General features: G+C 42.0%; 1 protein-coding gene across 4 annotated transcripts in view; it reads right to left on the reverse strand.

Moving 5' to 3' along the window:
* The window catches only part of SP4 (Sp4 transcription factor), a 302,392-nt gene that overhangs the window by 267,093 nt on the left and 13,135 nt on the right, over positions 1 to 22,164 (reverse strand). For all 4 annotated transcript variants that reach the window (XM_053261505.1, XM_053261506.1, XM_053261504.1 and 1 more), the window contains exon 2: positions 11,824 to 11,903. The gene's annotated coding sequence lies outside the window, so the exon portion shown is untranslated. The remainder of the gene's footprint in view (positions 1 to 11,823; positions 11,904 to 22,164) is intronic.

The raw sequence follows: 22,164 nt of genomic DNA on the forward strand, positions 1-22,164 counted from the left end.
TTTATGGCAAACAGCTATGGTCAGGTACAGTTAGAATCTGTACTGTATACCTTTTCATTAATCAACCATCATGGGCCTCTGCAGATAGCTCTTCGGAGAGCATGCTCTGCCATAAGAGCCAACAAAGTTACTATGGTTGTTTTTGGAAGGATCTCATCCTTATTGGCTACTTTCTTCATGGCCAAAGGCTGCATCTTACCTTTCAGAGCTTTAAAATGTGATGCATTTTGTATTACAAAATATCCATTCTAGTGAGCAGCGATTAAAGTGTCTTTGAAGTCACTACTTGGAGCTCTGGATTGATATTTCCTCCCTTAAACCAATTCATACAATATGTGTCTCTTGACCAGAGGCGTATCTAGGGAAAATAGCGCCTAGGGCAAGCACTGAAATTGCGCCCACTGTCCAAACATCCGACACTCATCTTTCAGATAACTTTACCATAATATCAGCTGAAAAGTACAAGTCAAGCTCATTAATCTTTTAATATTTCAAAAACTATTTAGCTGTGGACGTAGCTAGACCAAAAAGTGCTGCAAAACTACAAATTTCAGTATGCTGGGGCTCATGAAATACCCAAATACTATGTGGAGGTGTACTGGGAAAACTAATGTCTAATTCTCTATTATGCATTGTAGCATCACATAAGTTTAAAAAATAAATGGAGAATTTGACTTTTCCCAGATACTCTGAAAAGAATTAAAGGATATGCAGAGTAAACTGTGTCACTGCTTGGAATATATTCTAATATTTCAGAAAGACAGTTAAAATGAGAGAAAGAGATCAAGAAACTCCCAGTGGGCCTTAATACTAAGGATTTCACACTGATTCAAAGACAAATTCAACATTAATAGCCATATTATTAAGACATCACATTTAACTCACTTATCACAAGAAGCAAAGTAAGAGCAAATGAATACAATCCTAGCTCATAAGCTTCAGCTCATTATTTGCAAGCCCTGATTCTCTGTACATAGTGCCAAACTGAATGTGTGTACAGTGACATATTATATTAAATTTAAAAAATACGTCTAGTCCCTTCGGGGGCTTCCTAAAGGCTGTGGAGTGGGTCTGCAAAGGTTCCCCCTCCCCTCGCTGGCCTCTAGGGCTTTGAAGGGACCATCTGAGCACATGCAGTGGCCATTTAAATATATATATATATATATATATATATATATAGCCACTGAAAACAAAATGGCTGCCATGCATGCTCAAATAGCCTCTGTGAGGCCTGGCATGGCCTAGGGCCTCACAGAGGCCATTTGAGCATGCACAGTGGCCATTTTGTTTTCGGTGGCCATTTTCCACATTTTTTTTAATTTTTAAAAATGGCGCCCCCGTCAAGTGGTGCCCGGGTCACGTGCCCTGCCTGCCCTACCCTAGATATGCCCCTGCTCTTGACTACAGTACAAGCCTCCCCTACACTTTCCTAGACAGGCAAAGCCCCTATCAGGTATAGTACAGATAAGCAGGGATAAATGTACAGATTACATTTTTTCTCCTGGTAAAAAATGACTCAACTGATATCATGAAGGAGGCTGATGCAAACTTAGGAAAGTGGGGAATAGAAATAAGTTTAGTTGCCTCCTTGTTCTTCAGAGGACTCCACTATATAGTATTTATTTATTATTTCTCTGTCTGAACTGCCCTGAGCCATTTTTGGAAGGGCGGTATAGAAATTGAACAAATAAATAAATAAATAAATAAATAAATAAATAAATAAATAAATAAATTTGTATACTGCCCAAAATGCAAGTCTCTGGGCGGTTGACAACAAAACAATAAAAACAAGTAAAAACATTAAAACATTACATCAATTTAAAATTTAAAACAAAGTTAAAACTATTAAAAATCATCAAACTATTAAAACAGTACCTAATTAAAAGCCTGGGTGAACAAATGTGTCTTGGCTGCCTTTTTAAATATGTAAGAGATGGGGAGGCTCTTATTTCAGCAGGGAGAGCATTCAGAAGCCTTGAGGCAGCAATGGAGAAGGCCTGTCCCCATGTAGCCACCAGACGAGTCGGTGGCAACTGCAGACAAACCTCTCCTGATGATCTCAAAGGGTGGTGTGGCTCATAGCATTCTCTTAAATAACAAAGGCCTAGCTGTTTAGGGCTTTACAGGTTATAACCAAAAACTTGTATTTTGTCTGGAAACCTATCTGCAGCCAGTGTAGATCTTTTAAGATAGGAGTGATATGGTCTCTCCAAGATGACCCAGCGACCAACCTGGCTGCCGCATTCTGGATCAACTGCAATTTCTGGACTACGTACAAAGGCAGCTGCACATAGAGCACACTGCAGTAGTCAAATCTGGATGTGACAAGCAGATGTACTACTGTTCTGAGGTCATTTATCTCAAGAAATGGATGCAGCTGCTGTATCAACCGAAGCTGATAGAAGGCACTTCTGGCCACTGCCTTAACCGGAAGCACCCACAGACTGTGAACCTGTTTCTTCTGGGGAAGTGTGACCCCATCCAGAACAGGCAGATCAAAATCATCTCCTGAGTTCCGACCCCGCACAATAAATACCTCTGTCTTATCTGGATTCAATCTCAGTTTGTTATCTCTCATCCAGCCCATCATTGCTTCCAGGCAGGCATTTAGGGAGGTTATGCCTTCTCCTGATGATGCTGACACGGAGAAAAAGATTTGGGTGTCATCAGCATACCGATAACACACTGCACCAAATCTCTTGATGATCTCTCCCAGCGGTTTCATGTAGACGGTTTGGGCCTGGGATACCTGAGGGACTGCCTTCTCTCAAGGGTTGTGCCCACTTGATGAGGTCATCTGAGGGGGCTCTGCTCCGGGTGCCAACAATGAAGTTGGCTCGGTTGTCGTGCACCTGGGACAGGTCCTTCTCTGTTGCTGCCCCCAGACTCTGGAATACTCTCCCAGTGGCTATTCGCTCCTCAGTCTCCATCACAGCTTTTAGAAAGCATGTTAAATCCTGGCTTTAAAACCCAGGCTTTTATATGATTGTCTCTGCTGCTGCTCTTTGTATTTTGTACTGTTTTTATGCTTGTGTTTTACATTTTAAATTAGATTTGTTTTTATATTTTTAGCTTATATTTTAATTGTGTCATTTTTATAATCTTGTTTTAAATTCTGCTGTAAACCGCCTTGGGATTATTTTTATGCGAGGCAGAATATAAATTTAACAATAAAATAAAATAAGTAAGTAAATAAATAAATAAAACATCGGAGACAATACAGAGCCCTGAGGGACACCGAAGTTCAGATTTTGAAGAACGAGAGTCCCTGAGGGACACCATCTGGAATCTGCCCGAGAGGTAGGAATGGAACCACTGCAAAGCAATGCCTCCCACCTCCAACCCTCTCAGGTACTCCAGAAGGATACTATGGTTGATAGTATCAAAAGCTGCTGAAAGGTCTAAAAGGACCAACAGAGTCACACTTCCTCTGTCCATTCCCAATTGGAGATCATCCATCAGGCCGATCAAGGCAGTCTCCACCCCACAGCCCGCCCGAAAGACAGTCTGAAATGGGTCTAGATAATAATTTTCATCATGGGTGGCCACCACCCTCTCAGTTACCTTGCTCAACCACGCAAGGTTGGAGACAGGCCTGTAATTGCTTAACTCTGAGGAATCCAACACAGGATTCTTCAAAAGAGATCTAATAATTGCCTCCTTAAGGCAAGGAGTCATCCTGCCCTCCCTCAGAGAAGCATTTATAATCTCTACTAGGCCTTCTACAACAACTTCCCTGCCGGATAGTATAATCCATGGCAGGCAAGGGTCAAGAGAACAGGTGGTAGGCCGCACCGCTCCAAGAAGCTTGTCTATATCCTCGTCTTCTACCAAAGAACGCAGAGAAACATACATGGTGCCCACCCCCCATTTTATTGCAACAGCAACCTTGTGAAATAGCTTAGACTAAGGCAGATTGACTGGCACAAGATTACCCAATGAATTGCATGGCTGAGCAAGGATTTGAATCTGGGTCTCCTAAGTTTAAGGGCCAGCTGTTAATCATATCACTTGGCTCTGTGTTGCTGTTTTTAAAATATAAATGGCAGCCACAGAGGCCCTGATCAATTGGAATGTCCTCTGGAGGCAAATAGCAGCTGCAGGGCCTCCACGATCTGGAAATCGGACTGTTTTGGAGACTGGAATTGGGACAAAGCTCCCACCACTACCACAACATCACAATCTTGATCCAGATCAGGGCCCCCGAATTGCTATTTATATTTTGAAAAACCAACATGCAGGGTTAAACAATGTGATCAATATCACATTTAGGGGCTATTCACACTATCGTGCAGGTGGGCGGGGGTGAAGGCAGGGTTCAACCTACCTTCCCGCAGATGACCACTCTTGGCCCCTGTGGTGTGCAAGTCACATGGCCACACAACCAGCGCTGCTGGAAGTAGTACGGATCAACAGAGGCCGGGACTTGTTATCCTGGTCTCCAGATATCCCACAGTGCACCATGCACCAAGCACAGTGCACTAGGGATTTCCTCCAAGGGACAGGCCCTCTAGGTGCCTGTCTCTGTGTCAGTGCAAGTTTACAAGTAGCTTATGCTAACACACAATCTTGGGAGCCAGGTTCAGGGTGCATTTGGCCCGGGCCACTCAGAGGCCAATTGCGCAGGCACACAGCCTCCAAAATGGCTGCTGCACCACCGGGAGAAGACGGAAAACCGGCCAAAGAGCGGCCAAACCGGCCAGAGGAGGCTATAAAGAGAGCCAGCAGGGGAGGGGAAATAGCTCCAACAGCTCTGTACCACCCTAGAGCATGGTGCAACTTTCCCCTTTGGAAATAGCTCAGAGGCCCTGAAGGCCCCAAAGAAAGCCACCACTGTAGCTACGTGAACAAGGCAGCTTCAGAATGGGAGGAACAAAGCCTCAGAAAACAATCCACTAGAAACTCGATTGTCTGAGGCAATGGGCATTCCAGGTAGGGGTGTGCAAACAGGTTCGATGTTGAATGTGTTCAGTGTCGAACCGAACCACCCCCTGTTCGGTCCGACCCCGGACTGAACATCCCACGACTGTTCGGGTGTTCGCAAACGTTCATGCAAAGCAGATGCTGTATCATAGCCTCATTTCCAAGTTGTCAGAATAATTCCAAACATATGCACGAATGCAAAAAATTAAAATTAAAAAAATTGAGCATATTTATTAAAAAATGGGAAATGCTCCAACAACACCAGCAACCTCCAATGGAAAGGAAGGGAAATGGAAAAGGTGTGCTCAAGCATGGAAGTGAATAGGTGTGGCAATGAGGCTCAGCCTCCCACCAAAACAGCATCCATCCATCCATCCATCCATCCACTCTCTCTCAAAAAAGATGTGACAGTAGCAGTAACCACAGTCCACACTTGTGGTCAGTGTGCTATTGTACAGTTATTCTCAAAAAGCATTGGATACATGCAATGGATTAAGTGTGGGGAAAACACAGATGGACAATTAATAGATTGCACCCTTATTTGAGCTGCCCGCCCCCCGCCCTGTAAAACGTGAGTGAGCAAAGTGTGACAATCATTTGTCAATGATCCAGACTAAAGATCATTTGGAAGTGGGATGGGGGCGGGGCGGGGGAGAGAATCCTTCATTATAAACAACACCTTTGCAGAACTACAAGATTTGGCTTGTGTGAAGCAATGCCTTCTGGGGTGCATACGGAATATTCTTGACGCCAGTTACTGTAGTTTTCTGTGTGTTTATAAGAGACAAATGGCACTGGATGCCACAAAAGGGCTGCTTCGATTGCCAAAGGCTCTTTCTTCATTCATTATATGTGGAAAGCCTTATTAAACAAAAACACCTTTTTTACAATGGTGCCTGGAGGTATTTTGTAGTCAGACATCAGTACGTCCATTATAATTCTTTTCAGAGGGTATTTTCCCTTTTAAAAAATTTAGCTACTAAAATGTTCCATGTAGAGAAGTCAGAAACACATGATCTCATCTTTGGAACAATTACATTTGCCAAGCTGTTAGAGGTTGCTGATTTTTACCCACAATAGGTAAAACAGCAGAGCACTAAGGAATGAGCACACACCACACACTCCAGTTACAGAGTAGGTAGCAGAGGATGGTTTGGATATTGCAGCTGTTTAGAGAAAACACATGGAGATCCTTGTATGACTAAACACTAAATATTTATTGGTTAAATACATTTAGATAGGAAAGACCTATATCTAATCTAAAGGACCACAGAATGGATATGTAAGGAGAGAGAGAGATGTTTCCATCTGCTCTCTAGGAGGAAAGGAAGGATTGTGACTCAGCAGCACAGGAAGTGCTGCAGAGTCAGTTCAGGGGTCATAGAGTAGGGACAGATAAGGAGACCCTTACTCATTGTCTCTACTCCCAATGCCCCTAGTGGACATTAGGACAGTTGGTGCAAAAGGTCGATGCACTGGAAGTTCATCTCCAACACAAGCTTTAAGTGTGAAGACTGGAAGGAAAGCTAACTTTTATGCTATTTTTAATTTGTACTGAAAATGATCTTCAGGGTTTCCCATATCTTAAAATTGCTGTGTCTTGCTCTGAGAAAGAGAGGCCACAAAATGTTATAACTTGCTTATGTAAAATTACTTAAATGTAGCTGGTCTTGTGGTAAAGGTAAAGTGTGCCATCAAGTCGGTGTCAACTCCTGGCGACCACAGGGCCCTTTGGTAGAATACAGGAGGGGTTTGTTTGTTTGTTTGTTTAAAATATGTCTGTACCCCCCCAAACTTGCATCTGTGGGTGGTTTACTATTGCCTCCTCCCACGCAGTATGAGATGATGCCTTTCAGCATCTTCCTATATCACTGCTGGCCAATATAGGTGTTTACCATAGTCTGGGAAACATACCAGCTGGGATTCAAACCAGCAACCTCTGGCTTGCTAGTCAAGTCATTTCCTCGCTGTGCCATTAGGTGGCAGCAACCATGAATTGTCCCCTTTGCTAAGGAGGATCAACCCTGGTTTGCATTTGAATGGGAGATATATGTGAGCACTCTCACATATTCCCTATGGGGATGTGGCCTCTCTGGGAAAAGCATATGCATGCATGTATGAAGAAGATTCCAAGTTTCCTGGCATCTCCAAGTTAGGGCTGAGAAAGACTCTTAGCTGTAATCTTGGAGAAGATGCTGCCAGTCTGTTTAGACAATAGTGAGCTAGATGGACCAATAGTCTGACTTGGTATAAGGCAGCTTCCTATGCAAATTGTAACTGCTCAGTCTTGGTACTGTCTTCGGTGGGTGGGGGGGGAAGTACATTAAAGCAAAAAACCTCTGGTTTACAGGGATAGTTATGGATGTGGCTGGATGCCTCTGAATACTAGTTGCAGGGGAATAACAGCAAGAGAGAGCAGGCCCTCAACTCCTGCCTGTGGGCTTCCCAGCGGCATCTGGTGGGCTACTGTGTGAAACAGGATGTTGAACTGGATGGGCTTTGGGCCTGATCCAGCAGGGCTGTTCTTATGTTCTTATCTTGCCTCCGAAGCTGGAGGTAGTCTAAAGCCACCTGACTAGTAGCCATTGATAGACCTGTCCTCCATGGATTTTAAGTCCCTTTTTAAGTAATCAAAGTTAGTAGCCATCACCACATCCCATGGCAGAGAATTCCATAGATCAACTATGCATGGTATGAAAAAGTACTTCCTTTTATTGGTCCTAAAATTCGCATAACACTAGAACCAGGGGTCATCTGATGAAATTGATTGCTAGGAAATTCAGGACCAACAAAAGGAAGTACTTTTTCACACAACTCATAATCAAATTGTGGAATTCTCTGCCCCAAGATATGGTGACAGCCAACAAACTGGATGGCTTTAAGAGGGGTTTGGATATTTAATGGAGGAGAGGTCTATCAATGGCTAATAGTCTGCAGGCCACAGGCCACTTCCAGCCTCAGACAGGCACTTCTGTTTAGTTTTCCAAGCACACCTCCACATAGTATTTGGGTATTTCATGAGCCCCAGCATACTGAAATTTGTAGTTTCCCAGCATTTTTTGGTCTGGCTACATCCACTGCTAAATAGTTTTTGAAATATTAAAAGATTAACGAACTTGACTTGTATTTTTGAGCTGATATTATGGTAAAGTTATCTGAAAGTTCGGTGTCAGATGTTTGGACAGGGGGCGCAATGTCAGTGCTTGCCCTAGGCACTATTTTCCCTAGATACGCCTCTGTAGAAAAGTCATATGGTGTGGAGTTCTCCCAAACCCTTGCTCATTGTTCTAAGGTTGTGTTCTACTGTATTCAGCCCTAATAATCCTTAACCTGCTCTCAAGCTGCTTCCCTTGCAGCATTGTAGCCTGGAAGTCTGGTGTAGGGATGTGCGTTTCGTTTCGGATACAAAATGTTTTGTGCTCCAAACAGGCCATTTCGGCTCTTTTGTAGCCAAAACAAAACACCCAATGTTCAAAACAAAAAATTTTGTAGCTGAAACAAAATGTCCCTGTTTTGGATACAAAACATTTTGTTGTTTCGGCTGTTTTGGAACTCCATTTTGCAATTGCAAAAAGTCTTTCTCCTTCAGTCTCCATTTTGAGTTTTGACATCTGTTTGAATTTCTTGCCCTTCCAGCCTGCAAATTGGCCAGCGAAAGAATGGGCTGATCTGCTAGCAATTGCCTCCTTATTCCTTTTAAGGAAATTTAAAGGTGAAATTTACCCTCATTGGCCAGTGGGGCAGTGTGCACACTGCATGGAACAGTGTACATTTCATTGTTGTTGTTTCACACTGTTGTGTGTAGAACGATTGCATTTCTGGGGGGGATATGGATGCGCATGACCTTTGGAAATCTGCCTGGTTCTTTGCAAAGCTCTGCTGTTGTTGTTGATGTGTGATGTTGATATTATTTGGGGTGGATTCAGGGCAGAAAGGTGGCTTTGGGGGCAGAAGAGTGGGTCAGGTGGTAGTGCCGCAATGGGTGCCTGCTGCAACCCAAATTCCAAAGGAATTGGGAAAAGGGCTGATTTTAAAAGAATTTTTGAAATTTACATGCCTTTGGGGCAGATTTGGGGTAGAAAGGGGTCCTGAAGGGCAAAACAGTGGGTTGGGTGGCAGTGCCCCAAGGGGTGCCTGCCACAACCCAGATTCTAAAGGAACAGGGCAAAGGGCTGATTTTTAAGTGATTTTTGAAGTTTTCACGTCTTTAAGGTTTCCCCCCCTAGGGAACAATGGAGGTTTCAGCAGACCCATAACTCCACCTGGGGGGGGGCACTGGGGTGACCAGCAGTGAGTGGTGGTGTAGTGCACATAGGGTGCCAACCACCCCCATGGGTTACTGGGTTCTGTTGTTTCTGAGGTGTTCTGAGTGTAGATTCTCTGGTAGCATATGAGATTTTCAATGAGAAGCCATGAATCCACTCTCATATGCTACTAGAGAATCTACATTCAAAACATCTCAGAAACAACAGAATCCCATACCCCATGGGTTAGCAACCCATGGGGGTGGTTGGCACCCTATGTGCTCTACAGCACCACTCGCTCTGGGCCACCCTGGTGCCCCCCAAGTGCAGTTATGGGGCTGCTGAAACCTCCATCGTTCCCTATGGGGAAGAACTTTAAAGATGCGTAAACTCCATTAAATCTTTAAAAATCAGCCCTCTGCCAAATTCCTTTGAAATAACTCTGACAGCTTCCTTGACCCCACTGGGCACTACCACCTACCCAACTCTGCTCTGGGCCACCCCTTCCCACCCCCAATGTGAAGCTATACTTTTGCTCAAACCTCCATTATTCCCTAAGGGAAAAATCTTAAACTTCAAAAATTCACCAAAAATCAGCCCTTTGCCCAATTCCTATGAAATTTGGGTGGTAGCTTCCACCCATTGAGCACTACCAGAGGTTGGAAGAGCCCAAACTTTGAGTCCTTCAAAATTAATTATGTTTTCATCACAAAGGCACCACTGAAAACCCCAACAGATCACCAACATCCTGACTGGCAGAGAATAGCAGGTCAAGTGAATATTCTGTTATGAATGGCAATGTAGACGGAGAACCTTGTGGTTATTATGACAGCCACGAAATCCTGAACCAGATCTAATGAGGCGCTCTTGGCATAGATGTTGATGCTTCTGCGATCTAACAATGAAGGGATCTAACAATGCCACCACAGCAAGCTCAGGCATGGAGCTTATTGAGCAGCGGGATAGGCAGTACACCAAGACCCCCAATTTATCCCTGGTGCCCACTGCCAGGGTCACTTAAATCCTTTCATTTCATCTTCCAGATGCCTGGCATTGGGAATGGTGTTATTATATATAATTGCCCCTCTTCAGCCCATTCCAAGGCTGGTAAGTTACCAAGTAACCAGCTGCTATCAGACAGGAAGATAATGGTGAGCTGGCCTTATCCATCCAGGTCTTGGTAATATAAGCTGACAATCAAATCATGGAGGATAGCTGTTTTACCTGTTTCTAACCTGGAATTTATCAGCACCTGCTATAAGAAAGGGGAGTTTCTAGAGACACAACTTGCAGAACCTGAGCAGTTGGTAGCTAGACAATGCTCAATTATCTAATATTGTATCTATCAAATACTCTTAATTCCCCCCCCCACACATTGTTATGTATCTCCCTGCAATGAAACTAGATTCATAGTTTTGAAGTTTTAATTTTAAGAGTTTTGATCTGTATTTAAACTGTTTTAGTTGTGTTAATGTTTTGATTTTTGTGTTTTTGTATTGTGAACCATCTGGGGGCTTGCATATGGACTGGTATAAAAATGTTTTACAAATAAAAAATAAAAATAAATGAAGGCACGGACAACTTGCTCCTGCCTAGAGCCAGCCCTCCTAACTCTATCAAAACACACACATACAACCACTAAAACTCAGCCCCAAATGAAAAAGTCCAAAAATTCTACAACTTTCCCTAATTCTACATAAGCATCTCTCAACCTCACTCTTGATTTCCCTAAGATTTGACATGAGAGTCAACATCTTTCAGTATTTCCCTTCAGCAATGCCTGCTGACAATACCTCAGACATCAACAGTGGCTTTAAATAAGAAAGGAACCCAGTGCAATGTCCCACAGTCAGATCGACATCTGGTGTTTTCTTCTTTAAAATGGATTTTTCTGAAATAACCTTTAGATATGAACTTGCAAATAGCTTCAGCTTACGATGCTCTCCCAATGTATTTAACAGACTCATCTGTTATTTCAAATATTTTCCTAGCAAGGTGTTTGTACATTATCTGCACTGCAACATCCAGACCATGAAGTATAGCTCAATGAATAACTAACAGATGATTACATTTATGAGTGAAGACTACTCATAGCAGACAGCTACTTCCTACAGGTGACAAGCAATCTTCTGCCAGGGCTTCACCTGACTAGTCATTTTGGGACATGATCACAAGGGTTGGAGACTGATGAAATTATCCTGTCCAACATCAAACGCAAAGTGGTTGTAAATCAGTTGAGACTGTGGCAGCAGGAGAACAACTCATTCTTTATGTTTTACTGACAGCTCTTTCACCTAGTAACTACATTAAGAATCCTAACAATGTCATTAAGTGACCCTTTAAAGAGGCTTCTTTCGTTTTTGGTCTTTTAAAATATCAGTATAAAGTTTGATTTCAACACTGAAACTAAGATGGGAGAGTCACTGCAACAGAAAGTTGTGTCTTACATAATAATATACTTTATAAGGAGAGATCAGAGTTTTTTTGAAACACTTGTGCATTAAATGCCCTTTTGATCTTGTAGAGCTATGTAGGCCCTGCCATGCTGTGCAATTACCATATCTGTTTGATTCATCTCTCAAAAAGGAAAAAGTTGGCAATTACCACTTCAAAGTCTTTGTTGTGTTGTTTAAATGAAGCAATGTGCAAAACTTACTCTTGGAAAGCATCTTCTTAATCACTTGGGATGTAATGGGATGACATCTGAGACTTGACCCAATGATGAGTAGAAGCAATCTACATAAAAGTAATATATACATTTAGCAGGTTGGATCGAAAATGGTTCAGATGCTGGCTTTGATTATACCAAATATATTGGCATATCACTCAAAACTTTCCTTCAATAAGGAATTCTGCTTCACTTTCAAACAGTTTCTCTAATAATGTTATAGTACCATTGGTGTACATGCATTTTATAGAGTACTATAGGCCAAAATAATTATAGAGCAACATTATAGAGCAAAGTGACAGTAAAAGACGTCACATTGGCAATTCTCAATTTTGTCTTTCAGGTCAAGGCAAATACTTTTGTAGCTACAGTTCAAAGGAATCAAAACAACATTGCAATGATTTCCCCCCATTAAATATATTTAGAGAAAAAAGAATAATGGGGAGAAAAATGCATTTATACTTGTACTTTTAACCTGCCTTGAGAAACCTCTTGAAAGAAAGTATATACAGTAAATAAGAAATAAATTAATACACTGAACAAATTTGTTTATTAGCAAAACACACTAGATAAATAAAACATTCAGCCAATAATACCAAGCGGTCAATGAGCATTAGAGTGGACATCCATTGGTAGTTTTGGAATGATTATAGATTCATACTTTCAAAAGGGAGTAATCTATTCACTTTGAAAACTTTGTCAATTTGGTCATATAAAAGATTTGTCTTGCAGATAAAAGCAGTAATATAGCTGAAGTTCAAAACCAATAGGTTCTAAGTAGAAGTTTTCTCAGTTTTCAGTACTTGATTGTATTCCAGAGTAAGCTGAAATTCTTACTCTATTCATAATTGCAATTGATATATTACAAATGTACATGCTCATTTTGTGCTTCCATGGCCACCATTCAGCAGAGTAGACAGGGAAAGCTAGTAGCCACTGTCAGTGCATGCTCAGATGGCTTACATCACCTCATACTCTTGATTGAAATGATCCCTGATTGTTGAAAGTGACTCAAAATTTTAACAATTGGAATGTATACAGCACAATACCTTGGTTTGGGGGCATTCAGTTGTCTCTGGAATGACATGTACAGTACTTTGTTTTACGTCGGGGCAGTTGGGGGTACTACACTTGGTTTTAGCCAAAAGGCTGAGAAGCAATAGTTGGGGGTAGATCTATACTTCCTCTTGTTCTGGATTAAGCCCCACTATTGGGAGGTTTCATGGCTGGCTGCTTGCTTTGCTTGTGCGTATGGCAGGCAAGGGATGTATGTGCAAAAGTCTCCTGGTCTGCTGATGACTATAAGGTTTCATTTAGGATTTGTGTTGATTTCTTGACTTCCAGGTGGCACTCTGAAAGACAAGCATGTGCAAAAATTCATGAGTGTATTTTGAACCCTCAAAGGGTGGGGTTTGGAATCCTTTTCAAGCATTTCAAGGATTGAAAATCCTTTTCAAGCATTTGATGATGCTTGTAATTCAAGCCGGGAGAAGTTTACACATCACTATATAGGAGATCAGAAATAAAATAAAGGCTAAGCTTAAAGTATTATTTAACTAAATAATAATAATAATAATAATAATAATAATAATAATAATAACAGAAATAGAAAAAATAACAAAATACAAAGATCTACAAATTGAAATTGAAAGGCTGTGGCAGAAAAAGAACCAAAATAATCCCAGTGGTAATTGGCAACCTGGGTGCAATTCCAAAACAACTTGAAGAGCACCTCAACACCATAGGGGCCAAAGAAATCACCACCAGCCAATTACAAAAAGCTACTGGGAACAGCCTATTTTCTGTGACGATATCTATAACAACGGCAACAATATTGACAATAAAATTCAGCCATCCCAGGTCCTTGGGAAGGACTCGATGTCTGGATAAAACAAACCAGTCAACAACACCTGTCTGACTGTGTAAACAACAATAATAATATATTCCCCCCAATGAGGCACTACCTTGGCGTGGTTGTGGGGCTTGCGTGCTCTGAGGAAGGTGAGTGCTATGCCAGAGGTCCAACAATACTGGACAAGTCTCACCAGAGGAGTCAGACGAAGAGTGCCTCTCCCATCAACAATATGGTGAGACATAACTTCAATAAATCTATATCGGATCGGTCGTCGCCCGGGTCAACAAGGACCGTGCCAGGTGCTGGAGTCCCTGGACATCTGGTGGCAAGTGGGCTACAGGACTCAGGATCTTCAGTTGAGCAACCAGGACTGGAGACTGCAAGGTTACTGGAAGAAACATCGCTTAACCAGAAAAAATATACGAAAAACGCCAACAAGGAAATAATGATCTGCTATTACAAGTCTAGTCCAACTAGAAGAGGTTATTTAAAAAGAATGTACCAAATTTGGAAAGAGAAGCATCCAGATACAGAAATAAAAGAACAAAGGCTAGCAGACCAGAGAAGATTCATAATAAAAAATAAAGTATTCACAGAAGTTGAGCTGCAAAGAACAACACAGGCTCAAGATATGGAAGAAGAATTACCACCAACTGAAGAAGTTGCTCAGGTGCAGGTGGAGGAGGTGTTGGAAATGGAGGATACCACTGTTGCTGAACTGCTTCAAAATCAAAACCAGGCAACCTCCCCTTTGCTTTCACCTCAAAAACCTGAATGCCGTTTAACAGAAAAGCAACAAGAACTAAAGCCAAAAAGAACTGAGCACAAGAACCAAACAACCACCAGGGTTCGACTTCCAGCTCTAAAAACAGTTGCCAAAAAACAACTTGCTCAGGCATTAAAAGATGTCAATGCTGAACTTGCAGAAATAACAACCAATAACTTGCAAGAAACAAACCAACTAATGCACAGTGCAGCAGCAACAATAACACAAGAGCTCGGATATAAGATCAGTGGACCTGTACAAAAAGAAAGTAGTACATCATCTAAATGGAAGATTAGATTAGAAAATAAAGTCGCCAGGCTTAGATCAGATGCTAGTAAATTGAAAGATATGAAAGACAAGAAGCTGAAGAATGAAGACACCAAACAGTATCTGATCCAAAAATACCACCTAGATTCAAGGAAAATTAGAGAAGTCCTGGAAATAATAAAGCAGCAAATAACAGCAGTGTCAAAGAAGATTAGCAGATATGAAGCCAGAATTACACAGCACAGGCAGAATCTCCAATTCCAGTCGAATCAGAGACGTTTCTACCAAAGCTTAGAAGGAGAAACTGCAAGAAACGTAGAAACACCAAATAAACAATAAACAGTGCAATTCTGTGGGAAATTATGGGACAATCCAATAGATTATAATAAAGAAGCAGGCTGGTTGAAAGAGGTCGAAAAATGTAACCAACAAATGCAAGATCTTTAACACCAGAATTAATAAGTGAAAGAGCAAAGAGAATTAAAAATTGGACCGCACGAGGCGACGATAAACTGCATGGCTTCTGGCTTAAACACCTAACAAGCCTTCATAAACAACTATCAAAACAGTACAATCAAATTTTGCAAGGAGGTGATATTGAACAGTGGCTAACAACTGGGAAAACTTATCTCATAATGAAAGACCCAGCAAAAGGTGCAGCTCCAAGTAATTATCGACCGATAACCTGCCTGCCAACCATGTTCAAATTATTAACTGAAAAAATAGCAGATGAAGTCACTAACAAACAGCTTCCAGTTGAACAAAAAGGAAATTGCCCGAACACCAGAGGCACAAAAGACCAGCTGCTGATTGACAAAATGATTTTAGAAAATTGCAAGAGAAGAAAAACCAATCTAAGTGTTGCATGGATTGACTACAAGAAAGCCTTCGATTCATTGCCTCACACATGGATACTAAAATGTTTAGAAACAACTGGTGTCAGCAAAAACATTCAGATATTTATTTAAAAAGCAATGAGCATGTGGAGTACACAGTTAACAATCAATGGTGAGACACTTGGACAGGTTAGCATTAGAAGAGGTATTTTCCAAGAGGACTCACTATCCCCTCTGTTGTTTGTAACTGCCATGACTCCACTTTCACAAATACTAAACAAAACAGGCCTCGGATACCAAACATCTAAAACATCAAGTAAAAGAAACCATCTGCTGTACATGGACGATCTGAAGTTGTATGGAAAGTCCCAGTCAGAAATTGAATCACTGCTAAACACTGTCCGTATATTCAGTAGTGATATAGCAATGGAGTTTGGACTAGACAAGTGTGCTGCATTAATAATGAACAGAGGGAAAATAAAAAAAGCAGAAGGAATAGAACTGCCCAATGGAAGGAACATCAAGAACCTGGAAGAGAAAGAACCTTACAAATACTTGGGCATTCTCCAGGCTGATAACATTGCACACACTGAAGTTAAAAGAAAAATTGGAAGTGAATACATCAGGAGAGTTAGAAAAATCCTCAAGTCCAAACTCAATGGCGGGAACACCATACAAGCCATAAACACCTGGGCTATACCTGTTATCAGATACACTGCAGGAATAATAGACTGGATCCAGGCAGAGCTAGAGTCGCTAGATTGTAAGACCAGGAAAATCATGACCATCAATCATGCTCTGCACCCCCGCAGTGATGTCGATAGGCTATACCTCCCTCGCAGCTCAGGTGGAAGAGGAATGCAGCAAATCCATCAAACAGCAGAAGAGGAGAAAAGAGGCCTTGAAGAATATATCAAGGACAGTGAAGAAGATGCACTTCAAATGGTCAATAACGAGAAACTATTCCACACCAACGAAACACAGCAGGTATACAAGAAAGAACAAGTCAAGAACTGAGCAGAAAAATGGAAAAATAAGCCATTGCATGGTCAATATTTGCACAATATAAGTGGAAAATCAGACGTCACCAAGACCTGCCAATGGCTTAAGAATGGCAACTTGAAGAAAGAAACAGAAGGTTTAATACTGGCTGCACAAGAACAGGCACTAAGAACAAATGCAATAAGAGCAAAAGTTGAAAAATCAACAAAAAACAGCAAGTGCCACTTTTGTAAAGAAGCAGATGAAACAGTGGACCACCTAATCAGCTGTTGTAAAAAGATCACATAGACTGACTACAAACAAAGGCATGACAAGGTAGCAGGGATGATACACTGGAACATCTGCAAAAAATACAAGCTACCTGCAGCTAAAAAATAGTGGGACCATAAAATTGAAAAAGTGGTAGAAAATGAAGATGCAAAAATATTATGGGACTTCCGACTACAAACAGACAAACATCTGCCACACAATACACCAGATATAACTGTAGTCGAGAAGAAAGAAAAACAAGTTAAAATAATCGACACAGCAATACCAGGGGATAGCAGAATAGAAGAAAAAGAAATAGAAAAAAATAACAAAATACAAAGATCTACAAATTGAAATTGAAAGGCTGTGGCAGAAAAAGACCAAAATAATCCCAATGGTAATTGGCATTCTAGGTGCTATTCCAAAACAACTTGAAGAGCTCCTCAACACCATAGGGGCCAAAGAAATCACCATCAGCCAATTACAAAAAGCAACTTTACTGGGAACAGCCTATATTCTGTGATGATATCTATAATAACAGCAACAACACTGATAATAAAATTCAGCCATCCCAGGTCCTTGGGAAGGACTCGATGTCTGGATAAAACAAACCAGTCAATAACATTTGTCTGACTGTGTAAACAAGAAATGATATCCAAAATCTCTATTTCTTCCAGAGCTTCATGAGCTCCTATTACACACATTAATCTGATAATGTGACTACATGCATTTTTTTTTATCACAAAGCCATTTTTTAGATTCCGAGTTCTTTACCATTAATCTTTTAGCCTTACATTTTTTAAATGCACAAATATTGCATGCAAACAGAGAGAAGAAAATATCCTTTAATGAAAGACATTTTAAAGTGAATGGAACAATCCTTGGATATTACGAAGAAATATGTTCTCTGGCACTTTACTGATGGCTATTTTTGTGTCTCTCTGCAGTGTACCTTCAGTGCTTGCTCTTTAATTACCCTGCACTTTGTTCCAGGAAGGTATGTACTGGCTGGCTGCCAGCATTGGCTAAGATTCTTCTTGTCACTACCATGTCTAACAGCATGTACAGAACAATATCCCAATTAGATGTCTAAGCATTAGAAACATGATATAGCTGCAGAGTTCGCTCTAAAACTGATCAGTAGATTGCAGAGAATTTCAGCAGTTTCAGATGTTATAAGAAGTGCTGAGAACTGGATGCACAAGTGTCTGATGTCCATATTTGTGGGTTCCACTAAAGAAGAGCTTGAATAGGATGAGGTGGGTTGCACAAGCTGTATGCAGGCTCAGACTGGCCCACAGGGCAACAGGGCATATTCCCGGTGCGCCCTACCCGCGCAGCGCCCCAACTCCCACCATTAATTTCCTATTCTGCTCAAAACTTGGCACCCTCTCCACATACATTCCACCGCCCTCTCAGTGCCCCCAGTCCGGCCCTGGCTGTATGGGCATCTAAATTTGCCCCTCTTCCTTGTGATGCAAGTCTATATTACAGATCCAACCACTGGATCTGTCTTGAACAGTATTTCCCAACTGTATGAAAATCTTCCCCCCCCCTGAATTAAACTTGGAGGTACAGTTCAATTTTACATTCACAAAGGTTTCTTGGCACTGAAAGCATAAGGACTAATGCTATTCAGAAGAGTCTACCTCATGCATATATGTGAATCACTGTTCTATGTGAGCAGTGTGCTTGGCCCTGATGTATTTAGTGTTTCTGTGTAAACTGCAGCAGCACAGTGGGCAATCCAGATCAGGATTGCAATGGGGGAGAAAGGAAATATTAACCCTTTGCCCCACCATGGTTCTGATCCAGACCATCCCCTCGCAGCTGCTATTTGTCTCAGGGAGGAAAAGTCCTGGCATCATATAACAGCTGCAGGGTGGGGTCATCATCTGAAATGAAACCACAGTGGGTGGGGGGAGGGTTAAGCCCTCACCATGGTCTCAATCTGGATCAGGCCCACCAATCGCTGATATTTAGCACAGGAAAACTAAGCATGTCAGGGTCATAGGAACATAGGACGCTGTCATATACCAACTCAGACCACTGGTCTATCTAGCTAGGTATTGTCTACACAGACGGGTAGCAGCTTCTCCTCCAGGGTTGCAGGCAGCCCTATGGAACATAGGAACACAGGAAGCAGCCATATACTGAGTCAGATCATTGGTCTATCTAGCTCAGTATTGTCTTCACAGACTGGCGGCGGCTTCTCCAAGGTTGCAGGCAGGAATCTCTCTCAGCCCTATCTTGGAGATGCCAGAGAAGGAACTTGGAGCCTAGATGCTCTTCCCAGAGTGGCTCCATCCCCAAAGGGGAATATCTTACAGTGCTCGCACTTTTAGTCTCCCTTTCATATGCAACCAGGGCGGATCCTGCTTAGGTAAGGGGACAAGTTATGATTGCTACCACAAGACCAGCTCTCTTCCCACAGGAATAGAGGAAGCTGCCATAGACTGAGTCAGACCACTGATCCATCTTGCTCAGTATTGTCTACACAGACTGGCAGCGGCTTCTCCAAGGTTGCAGGCAGGAATCTCTTTCAGCCCTATCTTGAAGATGCCAGGGAGGGAACTTGGAACCTTCTGCTCTTCCCAGAGCAGCTCCATCCCCTAAGGGGAATATCTTGCAGTGCTCACACTTCTAATCTCCCATTCAAATGCAACGAGGGCAGACCAAACTAGATGTGATGCTTGGAGATCTGTGACATGATATCTAATTTATTTTTGTCAAAAAATAAATGTCATGACCTCATAACAGTAGTACATCTGCTGGTCACCTCCAGACTTGACTACTGCAATGCTCTCTATGTGGGGCTGCCTTTGTATGTAGTCCAGAAACTGCAGTTAGTCCAGAATGCGGCAGCCAGGTTGGTCTCTGGGTCATCTTGGAGAGACCATATCACTTCTATCTTAAAAGATCTACACTGGCTGCCAATAAGTTTCTGGGTAAAGTACAAGAAACCTATAAAGCCCTAAACAGCTTGGGCCCTGGGTATTTAAGAGAACGTCTTCTTCGTCATGAACCCCATTGACACTGAGATCATCTGGAGACGTTCGTCTGCAGTTGCTACTGGCTCGTCTGGTGGCTAATCAGGGACGGGCCTTCTCCATTGCTGCCCCAAGGCTTTGGAACACACTTCCCTGTTGAAATAAGAGCCTCCCCTTTCCTTACAACTTTAAAAAAGGCAGTCAAGACGCATTTGTTCACCCAGGCTTTTAATTAGATATTGTTTTAATTGTGTTGTAATAGTTTTAACGTTTTAAATTTTAATTGTTGAAATGTTTTAATCTTTTTATTGGTTGTTTTTAATGTGTTAAACAAAACAAAACAAAACACCATGGGCAGGGGTGGGTGATGATCCGGAATCAGATCAAGGAAATTGTGCTGGGGGAGAAGGCATTAAACCATCCTCCATGCCATTTTCCTGATCCAAATCACATGCACACACAAAAGATGTAACTGACATTTCCACCCATGGGGCAATCAGTAGCTTTGGAGGGTGAATTAATTCCAGCAAATTCAATTTTGGGGAAGGGTCTTGAATCATCTCCCAAGATCCACTTCCCCAATCCCTTCTTCCCACTTACATAGCTACTTTGAATAATCACTAAAACAACAGAGAAACCCTGGGATATTCTATTCTATCCCCCAGTGTTTGGTCCTAAACCATCCTCCCCACCCCACCCACACCCCAGATTATTTGGTTACCAGTTATAAGGTTGAGACATGTAGCAGCTCATGTGACTTGCACAAGACATCTTCCCTAATCATTACCGAATAATAGCTGATACCTTTTCTGAACAAATCTTTTGATTTTTGTTAGTATGATATAGCAATTAATATCAGGAGGAAAAACGTTAGACAGGTCTGGCAACCCCTCAGTATTTGCTGGCTGCATACATCATGTTATAATCCTTGATTGTGCAATGTAACTGCACACATACTAATGCGGTGTGACAGGAAATCACCTGCATTGAAGCACAATACTCTCTAATGGAATAACATAGGTCAAGTGCTACATTTTGTGGTATTTCAGCACCTGCTACCCACGTGGAACTGGCAGGCTTAATGAGGAAGTTACATCCATTCTGAACTGTCTTGTGAAAATATTCCTTAGAGATAAACATACACTCTTATGGGAGAAAACACTTTGGATGCAATTTTAGGTTCCTTAGTGATGAAGGCATTTAGTCCTTATGAAGTTTTGCATCATGAACATAGTAATGAGATCACTGTCAATGTGTTCACCTTAGCCTCTTGGATCATGCCAAACTCTGGTCACTTGCTCCCCTCCAACCCCCACCCCCCGCATTTAGCTTGTATTTTATTGTTGTATTTAACTGTTGTGAGCCACTTAGTAAGGCTCTCCACATAAGCAGTGTTGAGAACCTGAAGGGGGTTTGTGGGGAGAGTGGGCTTGACCTGTTCTCTTTGCACAAGAGCAAGAAGCCATCCCTGGGTGGGCAGCCAGACGATTACTGGCTCCATCATGGAGCCGGTTGGGGCAGTGGGGTTAGGAGGTCTCCACGCCGCAGCCACACACGATCAGAAAAACGGGGTTAGCAGAGCACATGCTTAAACCTCGTTTAAGGTGGGGGGCATTTAAGCTGGCTTGCAGCCGGGAGCCATTTGGCTCCCATTGCAGCATACGCCCAGCCGAAACAGAGCTGGGCTCCCTTAGCCCAGTTTTGGCTGGGTGTGGGAATAGCCTCAGTGTGTTTTATTAGAAAGGCAGGATATACATATTTTAAATCAACCAATTGTGTTTTGTCACAATTAAATAATAAACTTCCCAGTATTGTGCAATATGGTAGTTTTTAACACCTTGTGGTGTAGAGTGTTGGACCAGGAATGGGGGACACCTAAGTTCAAGTCCCATTCCACCATGAAACTCACTGGGTGACTCTGAGCAAGTCACCTATCTTTCAGCCTAACCTAGCTCACAGGGTTGTTGTGAGGATAAACACAACCATATACACTTCTCTGGGTTCCTTGGAGGAAGAGCAGGATATAAATGTAAAAATAATAAATGAAGATTTGGTTTAGAGTTACCAACCTTCCAGGAATGGTCTGTAATCTCCAGGAATCAGCATCAATTTCCAGGACATTATTGAAAGCAATCCTTGCGATTTTAATGATGTGAAAAAATTGAGGGAATAGTTTCAGTCAGTGTTGGTGACCTTGACTTTTCCTGAAGATCAAATGTACCAATTTCTATCTAGCAGTGATCTGGAAAATGTTTCTCCCAATCCCTGTATTTCTAGACAGTCCTAGGAATGCTGTGATTCACCATGGCAGGACAGAAGTAGTAGATCCATTTCCACTGATAAACCTGGGGCACCCAACATTTC

Source organism: Hemicordylus capensis, chromosome 6 (assembly GCF_027244095.1).
Source record: "Hemicordylus capensis ecotype Gifberg chromosome 6, rHemCap1.1.pri, whole genome shotgun sequence".
Lineage (NCBI taxonomy): Eukaryota > Metazoa > Chordata > Lepidosauria > Squamata > Cordylidae > Hemicordylus > Hemicordylus capensis.